Source organism: Phyllostomus hastatus, unplaced genomic scaffold (genome assembly GCF_019186645.2).
Source record: "Phyllostomus hastatus isolate PE091 unplaced genomic scaffold, TTU_PhHast_1.1 phas_contig_34, whole genome shotgun sequence".
NCBI lineage: Eukaryota > Metazoa > Chordata > Mammalia > Chiroptera > Phyllostomidae > Phyllostomus > Phyllostomus hastatus.
The window spans coordinates 1,225,424-1,241,095 of NW_025333857.1; positions in this window are offsets into that span (position 1 = coordinate 1,225,424).

Below are 15,672 nucleotides of genomic sequence, written 5' to 3' on the forward strand. Positions count from 1 at the left end.
ATTGTAGCCAAGTGAATAAAATTTTTTTATCTCCACACCATTATCTATATTGTAGATTCTAAGGATAATTAACAGTAGTTGGTCTCATATGGGAACTATTATTTTAATGCACTTCTAAGATGCTTTCACATATGACTACTAAAAAGGACCACATTTTCTTACATTTATTGGTCACTTAGGCTCTCTCCATTGTAATTGGTTATTCATTTCTTGTGCTGATTCTTCAATATTTTGTAGGGGTTTTCATTTTTAAATACATATGTTGGATATTTGATCTTTATTATTCATTTGCATTGTGGTGTTATTATTGTTTTTATTTGTGTCTATGTTATGTTTTAAGAGGATAAGTTAGCAATTTTAATGTTATACTATTTTGTTGTGATGTCTCTTAAAAGCTGTGTTTGCTTTTCTTACTTTGGTATTCAGCAGTCTATTTACCATCCCTTTATTGACAAAGATTTTGTCATATAACAAATTATTATATATTATATCTGTTTATGTGTTTTTATGTTCATTTGTCTTTGTCTAAGTGCAGTATTGAACAATGTTTATTCCTAAAGTTTTATTATAAACTTAAAAACTAATAAGAGATTCTCCCAATCCTTTTTGGGTTTCATGAAAACTGTAGATTAACCTTTAAAATAATTATTATATTTTAGATACTGTATCCTCCCATCCATGAATATATAACATTTACTTACTCATTAGCTTTCTTTATGTTTTTTTGATATTGCTTTGTAACTTTTTTCCAGGAAGTCCAGAGGCATTATTATTATTTTTCAAATTTATTCTAGGTAACAGTGTTATTGTTGCTATTGCAAAAAGGGACTTTTTTTTTCCTAGTATAGCTTAAAGTTTTACAGTAGTTTAAATAACCATATATTTTATCTGCTTTTATATTTCAATGATAATAGATTTTCCAATATACTTAAATAATACATTATGTTTTGCATTATTTTTTATTAAAAAATAAGAAATAAAAATCAAACTACCACAGAACATTCTTTCATTCTATCAGTAAACTACTATAATTATACTATAGTTGTACTATTTGTACTAATTGTACTAATTGTACTATAATTGTACTATTATTGTACTATAAGTGCAATAGTTGCTTTTGTCATCATATATTATTTGTTGTAGCTGAAATTTAAATAAAAGTATCAATACTCCATACATTCTTTTCTGTTTTCCTTCTTTTGTTTAACATGATACTTTGGTGATTCAGCCATATGATAACATTATCAGTACACTGTTCTGTTATTTATTGCTGTGTAATAGAATGCCATTATAAACATATTATAATTTGTCCTTTTCTTGGCTATTTGAATTATTTCCAACTTTTATCTGTTATGAATAAACAAACATGCTGTAAATATTTGTGTAAATATTTATTGCTGGATTTTTACACTAATTTTCATAAGAGTGGTATCTGAGTCAGAGAAGGTATGTTTAGCTTTAGTAGATATTGCTAAGAATGTTTTCAAAATTGACCAACAAATTAATAATCTCATCAACAATGTATGAGGGTTTAAGTAGCACTATTTTTCTCATTAATACATCACATTTTAAATTCTTAATTTTTGTCATTCTGTTGAGGGTGTTCTGTAATCTCATTGTGATTTTAATCTTTCCTTTCCTCATGATTAGTGATGTTGAATATCTTTTCATATGTGTATTAATCATTTATATGTTTTCATTTGTAAAGTGTTTATAAAATTTTACCTACTTTAAATAATATTTTTGGCCTTTCATTGATTTCTAGTGTTCTTTATATATTCTGGATACTTTATATATCTGGAAATTGCTTTCAGATATATTTATCTAGAATAATTTTTTTATAAATCACCTGTTGGCTTTAAGAATGATTTGTTTTGCAGTTTTCTCCCTCCCTTCCCTTCTCCCTCCATCCATTTTCCTGTTCCTCTTTCTTTTTCTTCCTTTTCCTTCCTTCCTTCCTTCTTTCCTTCCTTCCTTTCCTTCCTCTTTCTTCCTTTCTTTCTTCCTTTCTTTCTTCCTTTCTTTCTTCCTTTCTTTCTTTCTTTCTTCCTTCCTTCCTTCCTTCCTTCCTTCCTTTCTTTCTTTCTTTCTTTCTTTCTTCCTTCTCTCTTCCTTTCTTTTATTTCTTTCTCTTTCTCCTTCCTTCCTTCCTTCCCTCTCCCTCCTTCCTTCCTTTTTTCTCTGTCTCTTTTCTTCTCCTTCACCTTCTTTCTTCTTTCTCCTTCTCCTTCATCTTTTTTCTTCGTGTCCTTCCTCCTCCTCCTCCTCTTCTTCTTTTCTTTCTTTCTTTTTCTTTCCTCCTCCCCCTCCTCCCCCTCCTCCTCCTTCTCCTCCTCCTCCTTCTCTCACTCTCTTTCTTGTTGGTTTATAATATTATATTATTTTCTGTGGTACAATATAGTGATTCAAAATTTATATACCTTACAGTGTGTTCAGAAATCAGTCTAATAATCATCTGTCACTATGTAAAATTATCACAATGTTAACTATATTTGCCTTCTCCTGTAAATGTCTAACCAGTACACTGCACATCTGAAACTATGATAAAACAATATTGAATATCAACTATAATCTTTCTTGAAAATAATTAGTTTTGAGATATAGGATTATATCATAAGCATGCTGCAGTGTAAGTAAACAGTTGAAATAATTTTGAAAATTTACACTATGATTATCCTAAAGAAATCTGAAGTAGTCTCTATTCATTTTCTCTTTAAATATGTAATTTAATAATTTTATAAATGATACCATGTCACCATAAAAACTGAAATACATTATCTGAATAAGTGAACAAAATATGAAGTAGGATAACAATTAAGGAGCAGAAATAAATTTCCTTTTAGACACACTTAGATGTTATAATGATTTATTTTCATCTTTGTGAACTGTATATGTATTCTCTGGTTAAATTTTCCTTTAACTACAGAAATTATGTCAGAAATTATCATAGAAAATTATGGTAAAGAAGAGAAGGTTTTACTAAATGTCATTTTAATCAATGAAACAATTTCTGTTTAGTGAAATAGAATTGTTATACTGGCCTATACAGAAACATTTTGTTAAAAAGAGGGGTGGGTAATGTAAAGCATACAACCAGAGATTTCTAAAATATATTCTAGTGGATTCTAAATAATAACATCATTTACTAAGTGCATTTTGAGTTATTTGTTTGAATTATTTATTCCAAATTTTTGTCTGGGGTTAGGGAAAATAGGGATAATAATCCAGATTTAGGAAAGTTAACATTAATTAACCAAAACTTATTGGAAGAAAGAATAATTAAAAACAGGATTTCAAAGCAGTAGGTGTCTAGGCCTTCTTAATGCTAAGTCCTATAGTATTGTTGTTTGCTTACTTGCTTTTGCTTTTACCAGTTATCATACTTGAAGGAATCTATTTCTTTTTTTAAGTGAGCATTTCACAGAATAACCATCTCATCCAAATTCTTCATTGAGTTTTCTTAATTCTCAGGATAAAATTTTATCTTCTTTATGATCCTCTTAGCCATAGTGTTCATTTCTCATTTCCTTACCAAGCTGCTCTACCAGTACTTCCTTTCTTCATTAGCTAATGACAACTTGTCTTTCAAGATCCAGTCCATAAACCATTTCTTCTGTTTCCCTACTTTCTCTTGTTGACATGTTGTGTTTATGTAGCCTATTCACAGCTGTCTCACAACACAGTGCACCAGTATGAATAGTTCTAATATCTGTTTTTCTTTCAATTAGTGAAAGTTTTACTAAAGGAATAGTGATTTTTATTTAGTACAGGAATTATAATATATGAGGTCTGTCCAGAAAGTATCCAGCAATGCACTATGAAAAATAAAGACATTTATTGAAGAAGACATAAAATGCAAGAAATATTGTACATAGGACAGTGATGCCTCAATCCCCTTCAGAGTAGGCACCTTGGGACCTCACACAGTTCTCCCAGTCACCATCAGCTGTCTTGTATTTTCCTGAATCTCATTGACAGTCTGAAATTTCTTCCCTTTGAAAGGTGATTTTAGTTTTGGGAAAAGCCAGAAGTCTCAGGGTGTCAAATCTGGGCTGTAGGCTAGGCTGTCACCTGGGTGATTGGGTGTTTCACCAAAACTTCTGCATGAGACGTGATGCATAAGCAGTGTATTGTTGTGACAAAGCTGCCAATCACTAGTTGCCATAGCTGTGGCCTTTTGAATCATCTCAGTAGTTTCTGTGGAAGAATGTTCAAACCTAATGCAAAATTTCATGCAGATTTGAAGGTTTGTTGCTCTACCTGCTCAGTCATTTTGAATGTAATGGCCACACAGTGCACATACTCACTCAATTGCATCTACTGCCCCCACTGACTAGTATAGTGAAATCGTTACTGTCCACACATGCACATTCCAGTTGACTCTCCTGGCTTCCAGGTTACATTAATGTTGTGCAAACCGTTCTCATTATATTAACAATGGCTGAGCTTTTTCTGGACAGACATTGTACATGTGTATATATATCATATATAATACATATTATTTAGTATAGGGATTATATGTACATATCATGTATAATTTATATATCTCATACACATATAATAAATCCATCTTTTAGGGCTTTACATTATAAGCTCTCTTTTCTTGAACTTACAGCTTTATTAATATATAATTCATATGCTATAATATTAAAACATTTAAAAGGTGAATCTCAGTGAGTTTTAGTATATTTAAAGATTTACAAAGCCATCACTTCTAATTATAGAACATCATCATCACTCTCAAAAGAAATACCATAATCATTAGCATTTACTCCCTAAGTTTCTTTTTCTGCAGTCCCAGGTAGTGACTAATCTATTTTCTGTTTCTCTATATTTGCTAATTCTGTATAATCAATATAAATTAAATCATGCATTATACATCCTTTTGTGAATATCTTCCTTCACTTAGCATTATGCTTTCAAGGTTGATCCATGATGTAACATATATCAGCCTGTCAGCCATTTTTGTCATAAAATATTTCCTTACAAGGACACCTATGTTCTTTTTATCCAAATAGTCATTTGTTGTTTATATTTTTATTATGAATGGTATTTCTATAGACATTTGTTCATTTCTCTTGTGTAATATACCTAGGGTGGTTATTGGTGAGTCATAAGGTAACTCTATGCATAATATTTTGTGGAACTGCCAAACTATTTTTTTAATTTAACATTTAAAATTTTTTAATTCAATTAAAATTATTCTAGGTAACATTTTATTTTAATACTTTAAAAATGTTAAAATTCATTGTTTTCTTTTTTCACATTTTTAAAAATACTGTTCAAGTAAAATTGTCTGCACTTTCCCCCCACCCCCCTTCACGCCAGCCATCCCCACCTCCCCCCTTCATGCCAGCCATCCCCACCTCCCCCCTTCATGCCAGCCATCCCCACCTCCCACTCTTGATTCTACCTCACTTTGGCTTTGTCCATGTGTCCTTTATACATGTTCCTGAAAATCCTTCCTTCTTTTACTCCCATTATTTTCCCCCACCTCCCCTCTGGCTACTGTCAGTTTGTTCTTAATTTCAATGTCTCTGGTTATATTTTGCTGGTTATATTCTTTCTTTCTGCCTTTCTTTCTTTCTTTCTCATAGAATTCCATTGTGTAAATGCACCATAGTTTTTTGATCCATTTATTTACTGATGGGCACTTAGGTTGCTTCCAGCACTTGGCTGTTGTAAATTGTACTGCTGTGAATACTGGGGTGCATAGGTTCTTTTGGATTGTTGTTTTAGGGTTCTTAGGATATAATCCTAGCAGTGGAATTGCCAGGTCAAAAGGCAGTTTCATTTTTAGTTTTCTGAGGAAATTCCATTGTTTTCCACAGTAGCTGCACCACTCTGCATTCCCACCAACAATGTACTCGGGTTCTCTTTTCTCCACAACCTGGCCAGCACTTGTTGTTTGTTGATTTGATTATGATGGCCATTCTCACCGATATGAAGTGGTATCTCATTGTGGTTTTAATTTGCATCTCTCTGATGGCTAGTGATGCTGAGCATCCTTTCATATGTCTCTGGGCCCTCTGCATGTCCTCCATGGAGAAATGTCTGTTCAGGTCCTTTGCTCATTTTTTAATTGAATTTTTTGTCTTCCTGGAGTGGAGTCATGTGAGTTCTTTATATATCTTGGAGATGAAACCCTTGTCCAAGGTATCATTTGCAAATATTTGAATGAATTTTTTACCTTTATTTTCAGGTTATTATATGTGAGCATATATAAATATAACTTATTTTTGCATATAATCTTATATTTTATAACTTTGCAGAACTTCTTTATTAGATTTCATAGATTATTTTAGTGAATTCCTTTGTGTTTTCTATATAAAAAATAATAGCCTCAATGGAAAGAGATAATTTAAAATTTTTCCTTTTGTCTGATATTTCTTCTTTACTACTTGATTTTCTCTTATTCCTTTGGTACAATTTCCAGTACAACGTTGAATGGAAATGTCAAGAATGCCTGTATCTTTGTAGTTTTCCTGATCCTCTGGGGAAAACCTTTCACCATTAAGCATTATGTTAGTTGTGCATTGTTTTTGTTTTGTAGATGCTCCTATTCAGGTTGAGAAAGCCCATTTCTATTCAAAATCTTTTAGTGTGTTTATCTTGAAAGGGTGTTATTTTCCTTAATTCTCTTTCTTCATTTTTTTCAGATGACCATGTTTGCTTATTTGTTTGCTTTTGCTTTGTTCTATTTATATGGTATACTGCATTGATTTTGGAGAGTATATTAAGCCAATGATTATTCCTGAGATATATCCCAATGGGTATTGTTTTATAAACCTCCCTTTTTTAAAAAATTTGCTGGCTTTGGTTTTCTACTCTAAAAAATATTTCTAACCTATGTGCATAAGGACATAGGTTAGCACTTTTGTTTAATTTTTGTGATGTCTTGCTTTGGTCTTAGGGTAATTATGGTCCCAAACAAACAGTTAGAGGTTATTTTCACCTCTTTTGTGTTATTGAATAATCTGTGAATAACTAATGTCAATGCTTTTATAAAGTTTGGTAGAATTTACCAGTTAAGTCATCTGGATTATCTTTGTGCAAATACACATGAAACCACTGCCAAAAAAAAAGAGAAAAAAGTTGTTTTTAGGCTACTTGAGAAGTGTTAGATGGAATATAGTACCAGCAATGGCTAAGACATTGAATTATTTATTGCTGCACAATAGATGACTCCTATTATTGTTTGGGATCAAACAATTGTTTGTTATTATTATTTGTTTATGTGTTGTTTTCCATTTTATATCCCATATATGAGTGAAATTATATGTTCCTTAACTTTTTTTGTCTGACATAGTGCATATTTTAAAAGCACCATACCTATATAAGCATTTACTACAAGTCAGACACATTACTAACCATCTTACCATGTAGTAATATATGTAAATCTTTACAAAAATCCTATGATTAAATGTTAAAGCAACTTTAATTTTACATATAAGGAAATTATCCTTTCAAAATATATGTTAATTGTCAAAGTCATACAGTAACACCAAAGTTATTACCTCAGGCAACCTCACACTGGAAACTACTTGTTATCATGACACTATTCAACCTTCCCAAAATAACACCATTTTTAAAAAAGATTTTATTTATTTATTTTTAGAGAGGAGGAGGGAAGAAGAGAGGGAGAGAAACATCAATGTGTCATTGCCTCTCTTGAGCTCCCTGCTGGAGACTGGTCTGCAACCTAGGCATGTGCTCTGACTGGGAATTGAACCAGTGACCCTTTGGTTCCCAGGCTGGCACTCAGTTCACTGAGCCACACCAGCCAGGGTCCAAAATAACATCATTGAATTTACCTTCCAAGTCATGAAAACTATTAAAAATGTTCAAGATTGCACTGTACACACAGTGCCGCATGAGATGGCAGAGAGAGGAAAGCTAACAGCTTCACCTTCAATCACGGAATCTCTCAATATTCAAAACATTCTTTTTTAAATATTTTATAGTTTTTTTCTTTCTTTCTTTTTTTTAAAGATTTTATTTATTTATTTTTAGAGAGGGAAGGGAGGGAGGGAGGGAGAGAGAGAGAGAGACATCAATGTGCGGTTGCTGGGGGTTATGGCCTGCAACCCAGGAATGTACCCTGGCTGGGAATCGAACCTGGGACACTTTGGTTCCCAGCCCGCACTCAATCCACTGAGCTATGCCAGCCAGGGCAGAAACATTCTTATTTAAATTAGAAAGTTCAAAGCCAAGAAAGTTCAAAACATTCTTATTTGAATTAAGGAGGACATACTTCCTACAAATCATGGAAATTTAATTTTTATTGTTCATAAATGAGAAAGATCTGAGTCTGACTCTGGCTTCAATCTTTTAGGACCTATAGCTGAGTAAAACTAAGATTTATACAGATTTTTGATCATTCTCTTATTTGCCATACTCATCAGGAAGCACTCCCAGCCATTTAAGATACAATGGGAGACAGTTTTGTCTCATTTATAAGTAAAAGAATGTACAAGCCAAGGTCTTCAAGACATAAAGAAATCTGAAAACAGTATTTCTGCATGAAGATAATTAAATTTCAAAGTATACACATCATGATTATAATATGAGCCACTTAGAAACTTCTTTGTTTGTGGTTTAACTGTCAGCTCAGATTTGTAAAGCATTCTTCTTTGATGGAATTCTTTTCACTGAGAATATTTCTATTCATTCAAACTCAGTTTGGGATGTGAAATGAGTCTCTATTATGAAAATGAAGTGTCTTAATTTTTAATCAGCATGGATCACCTCTGGGGCTGATCTAATGAAAAACTGTGAAAGAAACAGGAAGGATAACAAAAGAGCAATCATAAAATTCAGATAATATTTTAAAGGCTGCAGTTGAGGCTTTGAATAGTCACAATAACCTTTTGACACGTGTCATTCCATATTCCAAAAGCATTTGCCTTTGCAAAATAAGTCAAACTTGTGACCTAGGCTGTTGGGATAATGGCACAACAGTAACCAATTAGTTTTACTTATTAATCCTCCTTAGACTCTAAAATCTATTGAATGTAGTAATAGTAATAATAATAATAATAATAGAAGATAATTAATAGCAACATTTTATATTGTCAATGGGAGGAAGCACGAAGATAACATTCTATTATCTGCTACTTAGCACCATATTTTATTCATATTAAATGGAGAAAAATATTTTATTTTTGTATAAAAAGAACAAAGAATAGTGAGATGTATGGTGTAAAGGATGGACTTTAGCATCATATGGAACACAGTATAAAATCTCAGTGCTGTTTGAAATTTCACCAACTGAATCAAACTGATTCCTAATAAACTGTATTTTGAAAATGCCTCTTTCACAATTTGTTGTGTGGATAAAATAATAAATTTCACAAAAACTACTTATAAAAAGGACTGATATGAATATCTAGGCTGAATAGTTACTCTTAAAACCATTGCCACTGGCCTGATGACTTCAAAGAAAAAGTCATAGTTACTATCAAGTATCATTTGAAATAACAAAAATGATGTTTTACTTTAAATAAGTAATTATAATATTTAAAAAGTATTGTGTACTTAGAAATGTCTTCATACAATGAAGCCAACACATGGCAGACTATATTATAAATAAAATCAATATCATTGACATGTCCAGAGATAATGTCTATTTTTGGTTGATTATTTTTTCCTGAAATATATATATATATATATATATATATATATATATATATATATATATATACACACACACATACATACATACATAAAAATTCCCAGTAATTATTAAACCAAATTTCAACCAAATTTCCGTCACTCTTCAGGCAGTTTAAAAATTTTCATTTATATTTATAATAAAGAATTTTGACATATCATTAAATTATTATTGATTTATGTTCTGTGAGGTTTACATAATATACTATTTTACACTTGCAGCCTGATATGCTTCACATTTCACAATACAAATGGCTTTAGAGTGTTTGGGCAAAGCAAGTAATCAAGAGTTAGCAAATATATACAGAAAATCTTGAATGTCTAGAAGAGAACCAAATATAGCAATTAAAGCATGGAACCAAAGGGGAACAAACAGATAAAAAATTAAAGTAAGTTTTTAATGAAAGATGTAAGAAACTCCATTTGAAAAAATCTGTGACCGCTATTTCAAAACCAAAACAAATTAGAATGTATGAATGCAAAATTATAGTTCAATATTTTATATTAATATCAATGATAAAATTATATATGAAATATTATTTAAAAACATCACTGCAGTCAAGTAGAATTTGCAGCCATAATTCAATAATTATTAAATATTTAGAATCCATATGTATTTTTCATATATTATTTGGTGGTCTAAAGTAAAATATATATGTTTGTTTCAAATTAATTAGAATTTATAAAAATATGTTGTACAAAGTTCATAGAATATATAACATATTGTGATATTCTGATAAACAGAATTGCAATTATTCCTATTAAAATATTATTGAAACATGTGAGAAGTTATTGATATAAAATTTAAAATATTGATATAATATTTAATATAAAATAAACATATGCTACAGTAGAATTCAGTATAATACTGAGATTTTAGTGCATATTATGTTCTTTATTACATTATTTCCATATTCTTTATCATTGTATTTGAGCAGATCATCCAAATTTAAACCAAATGAAAACTATTTAAAGAATGATAAATTATAGTTGGTGAAAGAATCAGCCAAGTCACTGTGGAAACTCCAACAATAAAAATTATCAAACATCTTTATGATTCTGCTTATGAGATCATAACAAAGAACATGATAAAATATTTGTGTTGAAGCCATATTTTTCTTTGTGTGTAAGCCTATATTTCTTTCAACTTGAAGTTTCATTTCCTTTATTTAATACATTCATATCTATGTAATATCGTTTAGCTAGGAAAATATACTCCTTTAAAGCATGATTTTTTGTGTATGAAAAAATGTATAAGAATCTATAAGATTTTACTAAGAGGTTTCAGTGTCATCTTTCATCACATGATTCTGAAATACCAGTTTTATCTTCAAACATTATAGTGGTTCTATTTATATTTATATATAAAATTAAATTATGTAATAATATAAAAATATTTAGAATGTATGATTGCATTTTGAAATGTTAGCATCACAATCATGAAACACATGGTTTTGAAACTGCACCATAAAAGATACTAAACTCTGGTTCAACTTTTCTAATATGAAGTCAATAACACCTAATTCATAGGGTTATTTAAAAATTAAACATGTATTTAGCAGGGCCATAATAATTAAAAAGTAGCTCTTTTATGTACAATTTTAATTTTAATGGAAAAATACATAGAAAATATAGAATATAAAATATTTAAAACTGTACAGAAAAAATCCCCAAACTAATAAAACTTAGATTTTAATAAACTAAATGAGAAAACACTCCAATACAATGGTGTTTATCTCTAAATAAAAAATTAATGTGATTATTTCTCCTATAAACTTGTCTGCATTGTTCAAACTCCCTGTAATGAGTATGTCTCACTCTTAAAATTGAAATGTATTTATTTTGTTGAAACACACAGTAATCTGTGGAGGGAGGGGTAATGTGAAGGAATCAGAAAGAAATGAGAATGGGAGTGTGGGGGGAAATTTCAGAACAAGCTCAGGACAATTCTTAGAGTGGCCCAAATTGACCTGCGTGCTGTGAACTGTGTACTTTGTCATTTATAGAAATCACCATATTTAACATAAAGTACAAAAACATACAAAAAAAGATGTAGTTCAATTAAATTGGTTAAGAAATTAAGGTTTTTGTTACATAAGGAGAGAGAAAGAGTGAGAGAGAAGATAGAGGCATCAACATAGACTTAGATATAGATACAGGTAAATGGATATGCACAAACTACTTCCTGCCAGAAATGGAATAAGAAATATTAGGAAACTTTGAAATATTTCATAGTTTTTGAACAGAATAAAATTTATTGTTAAAACAAGCAGATATTCCCCTGAGCTTATTAAATATAGTCTATTAAGGCTATGCCCCCTCCACAATTAAAAAGTCTAGAGTTTACAGACAGCCTTTTTAAGACTATAGAAATTAGAGAACATAAGAAAACAATATAAAGTCTTTCAACTCTTGTACTTTCTTCTGAGAATTTATCTCCACAGTTTTAGACCCTTATCTCATCCAACCCAAAACATAGAAAACCTACATGTTTACGTCTTTACTGTCTTTCTGTTCTTAGCATAAAGATACTCCTTAGCATGCCTTTCTCACCCTCCCAGATTAAACCATGTCCTCCATGAATAGATTTTTTTAGTCTGTTCTTCACTTGCTTCTGTTCATCATTATTTGCATTTTGAAGATTCCATTTTTTATCACATCAAGTTGTTTAAATTTGTGTCAGTGCTTCCATTGAACTGTAGGGCAGCATCTTCTCTCAGAACTGATCTTCTGTAACATAATTATTGGCACATGACAGGTGAGCTATAATATGTATTTGATTAATACATAAGTGAAATAATAGCATTTCTCCATGACTAATAGTGTCAAACATTGCTTTATGTGATTATTTTTTCATTTAAATATCTTTGGTGCAGTATCTCTTCAGATGGTTTGACCATTTCTGAGCTGTCTGCTTTCTGGATACCAGTGTGTTACAAGACATTTGATTTGTGGATGCTTTTCTCCCATTCTGGGATTTGTCTTTTCATTTTCAGCAAGCATGGATTTCTAGTTTTGAGAATTCCAATGCAACATTTTTTTTGTTTTATACATTGTTTTGATTATCTAAGCAATCTTTGCCTAACTCAAGATCATAAATATTTCATCCTGTTTTATTATAGAAATTTTATATTTTTAGGTTTATATTTAGTTTAATAATCCTTCTGAGTTATTTTTTTCTTAGGGTGTGGGCATATGGATATCCAATCATTTCAGAACAATTTATTGACATGCCCTTCTCCACTGAATTGGCTTTGCACCTTTGCAGATAATCAAAAGACAACATGTATCTGTGTGGTTATTTCTGTATTCCACATTCTATTCCATGGACCCATTGTCTCTTCTCTGGCCAATTTCACAGTGCCTGGATTACTGTAGTTTTACTGTGGTTTGGAGTCAGGTGGAGTCAGGTAGAGTCAGTCCTTTTTCTTAGTTCTTCAATCATGTGCTGACTTTGATGAATCTTTTTTCTCTCCTTATAAACTTTGGAATCAGTTTGTTGATACTCACAAAATAACTTGATGGGATTTTGGTGGGTATTGTGTGAAATCTATATATCAGTTTGGGAAAAACTGACATCTTAATAAGCCTTTCAATAATCTAAGTCTTAAATGATGTCTGTTTAGAATATCTTTAATTCTCATACAGATCATACACAAGTATATGCCTTTTTCTTAGATTTATAACAAAGTATGTAACATTATTTGGTACTAATAGTATTGTGTTTTTTTCTGAATATCATTTTTTGTTGCTGGTATATAATCCTGCAAACTTGCCAATGCGTTTGTTAGCTCAATGACTGTTTTTGTTAATTCTGTGAGTTTTGACATAAACAATAATGTCACCTATGAATGAAAGTTATTTTATTTCTTCCTTCTCAATCTATATGTTTCTTATTTACTTTTACTGTGTTATTATATTATCTAAGACTTCTAATACAGTGCTAAATATTATGTGTGAAAACACACATATTTGCCAGTTTCTGACCTTCTTGGGAAGGCATTTAGTTTCTCACATTAAATATGATTCCAGCTCTATGTGTTTAATAGGTGTTCTCTATTGTTGAGGGACTTCTCTATTCCCAGTTTGCTGAGAAGTTTATTTTCATTATTACTATGAATGGGTGTTGCACTTTGTCAAATAATTTTTCTGCATCAATGGGTATGGTTGTGACTTTTTGTCTTTAGCCTACTGATGTGATAGATTATATAAATTGATTTTTAAGTGTTGAACTAACCTTTCATCCCTAGAATATATCACACTTGGTGGTGATTTATACATTATTTATAGAATACATTGAATACATTGTATTTTATTATAATAACATCAAATAGAATACACTGGATTCTATTTGCTATTATTTTCTTAAGGATTTACATTTATATTCATGTGAGATGTTGCTCTGTAGTTTTCCTATACTGTAATGTCTCTCTCTCTGGATTTGGTGTTAGGGTAATTATGGCTTGTAGAATTAGTTAGGAAGTATTCTGTCAGCCTCTATTTTCTGAAAGAGATAGTAAATAATTTCTTCCTTCAATATTTGTTGGAATCCACCAGAGAGTTCATCTGGGCCTGTTACTTTCTTCTCTGTTTTACAAGCTTATTCATTACTGACTCAGTTTGTTTAATCAGTGTAGACCAGTGCAGTTTGATATACAACTTTGTGTGAGTTTTGGCAGCTCTGTTTTTTTTTTAAATGATGCATTACCTCTATGTCATTAATTTCTGGGCATACAGTTGTTCATAATATTTCCTTATTATTATACTTTTAGTAACCACAGGATCAGTAGTAATGGCTCCTCTTTCACTTTTCATACTAGTTACTTATGTTTTCTCTTTTTCTTTTGTATCACTTTCAATTGATTTATATTTCTCCTCATTCTTATTTGTCTTTTTATGCTTCTTTGTATTACTGTTTATGTCATGTTTATTTGTATGGTTTCAAGCACCAGCCATTATGAAGTTTCCCTTATTGGGTGCTTGATATTGTCAAATTTCTGTTAATATCATTGAGGCTTATTCTATGATGAGGTTAAGTTACTTGAAAAAAAATTTGATCTTTTGGAAACTTGCTTTTTAAATTTTGTTAAGTGGCTTTATCATAGTGTACAGACTGCATGTTAATTTTTCTTCATTTCTGAGTGCTCTCCCAGATGAGGTTTTTGTCTCTGGCTTGTGGGAATAGGCACTAATCCCTTCCTTGAATGAACTCTGATGATTTTTCTTTCTAATCTCTTTCAGTAGCTATTTCCCAGACCTCATATAGTTTCCTTAAACTCTTCATATCTTGATCATTACTCACCTGAATAATCAAAGGGAAACTTTCATAGATCTCCAGAGTTGCTTCTAGTATTCTGCCCTATATATTCAGGTGTCTGATGCTCTTAGATTCTGATCTGTCCTTTTGGTTCACAGGGTTTGCCTGGTTTTGCCTTGTTTCCTCTCTTTGAACTTCAGTCTGGAAACTCTAGCTAGATAGTATTCTGGAAGCAATTACAGTTATCAATCAGTTTTTCATTGATATTCAATGCCATGATGATCTTTGTTTTATAAACTGTTCCATTTCTTTTTACATGGGAATATAAATCTGTTCTCTATTTCTCCTTGGCAGAGAGAAGATATTGGTAATACAAATCTGTTTCTGTATTACCTCACAAGTTAGTGACATAAATTTTAGTCAAACACAGTTAACTTATAAGGAGAATTAACTAATTCATGAAATCTAAAAAGGACTTGGGAAATTTCCAACCAAGGTAGAGGTGTGGGTAGATAAACTTTGCTTCCTCATACAACCAAAAGGCAGACAACAACAAATTTAAAAAACAAAAAACAACCAGGACAGCCAAGAAATTGAACTGCATGGAAGTCCCACAACTAATGAGTAAAGGCAGAAACATTCATCTAGATTGGTAGGAGGGGCAGAGATGGGCAGCCAAGGCAGAGAGGGTACACAGCAAGGTGGCAGCTGGTAGACTGGGAAGTTCCACATTAATGTGACGA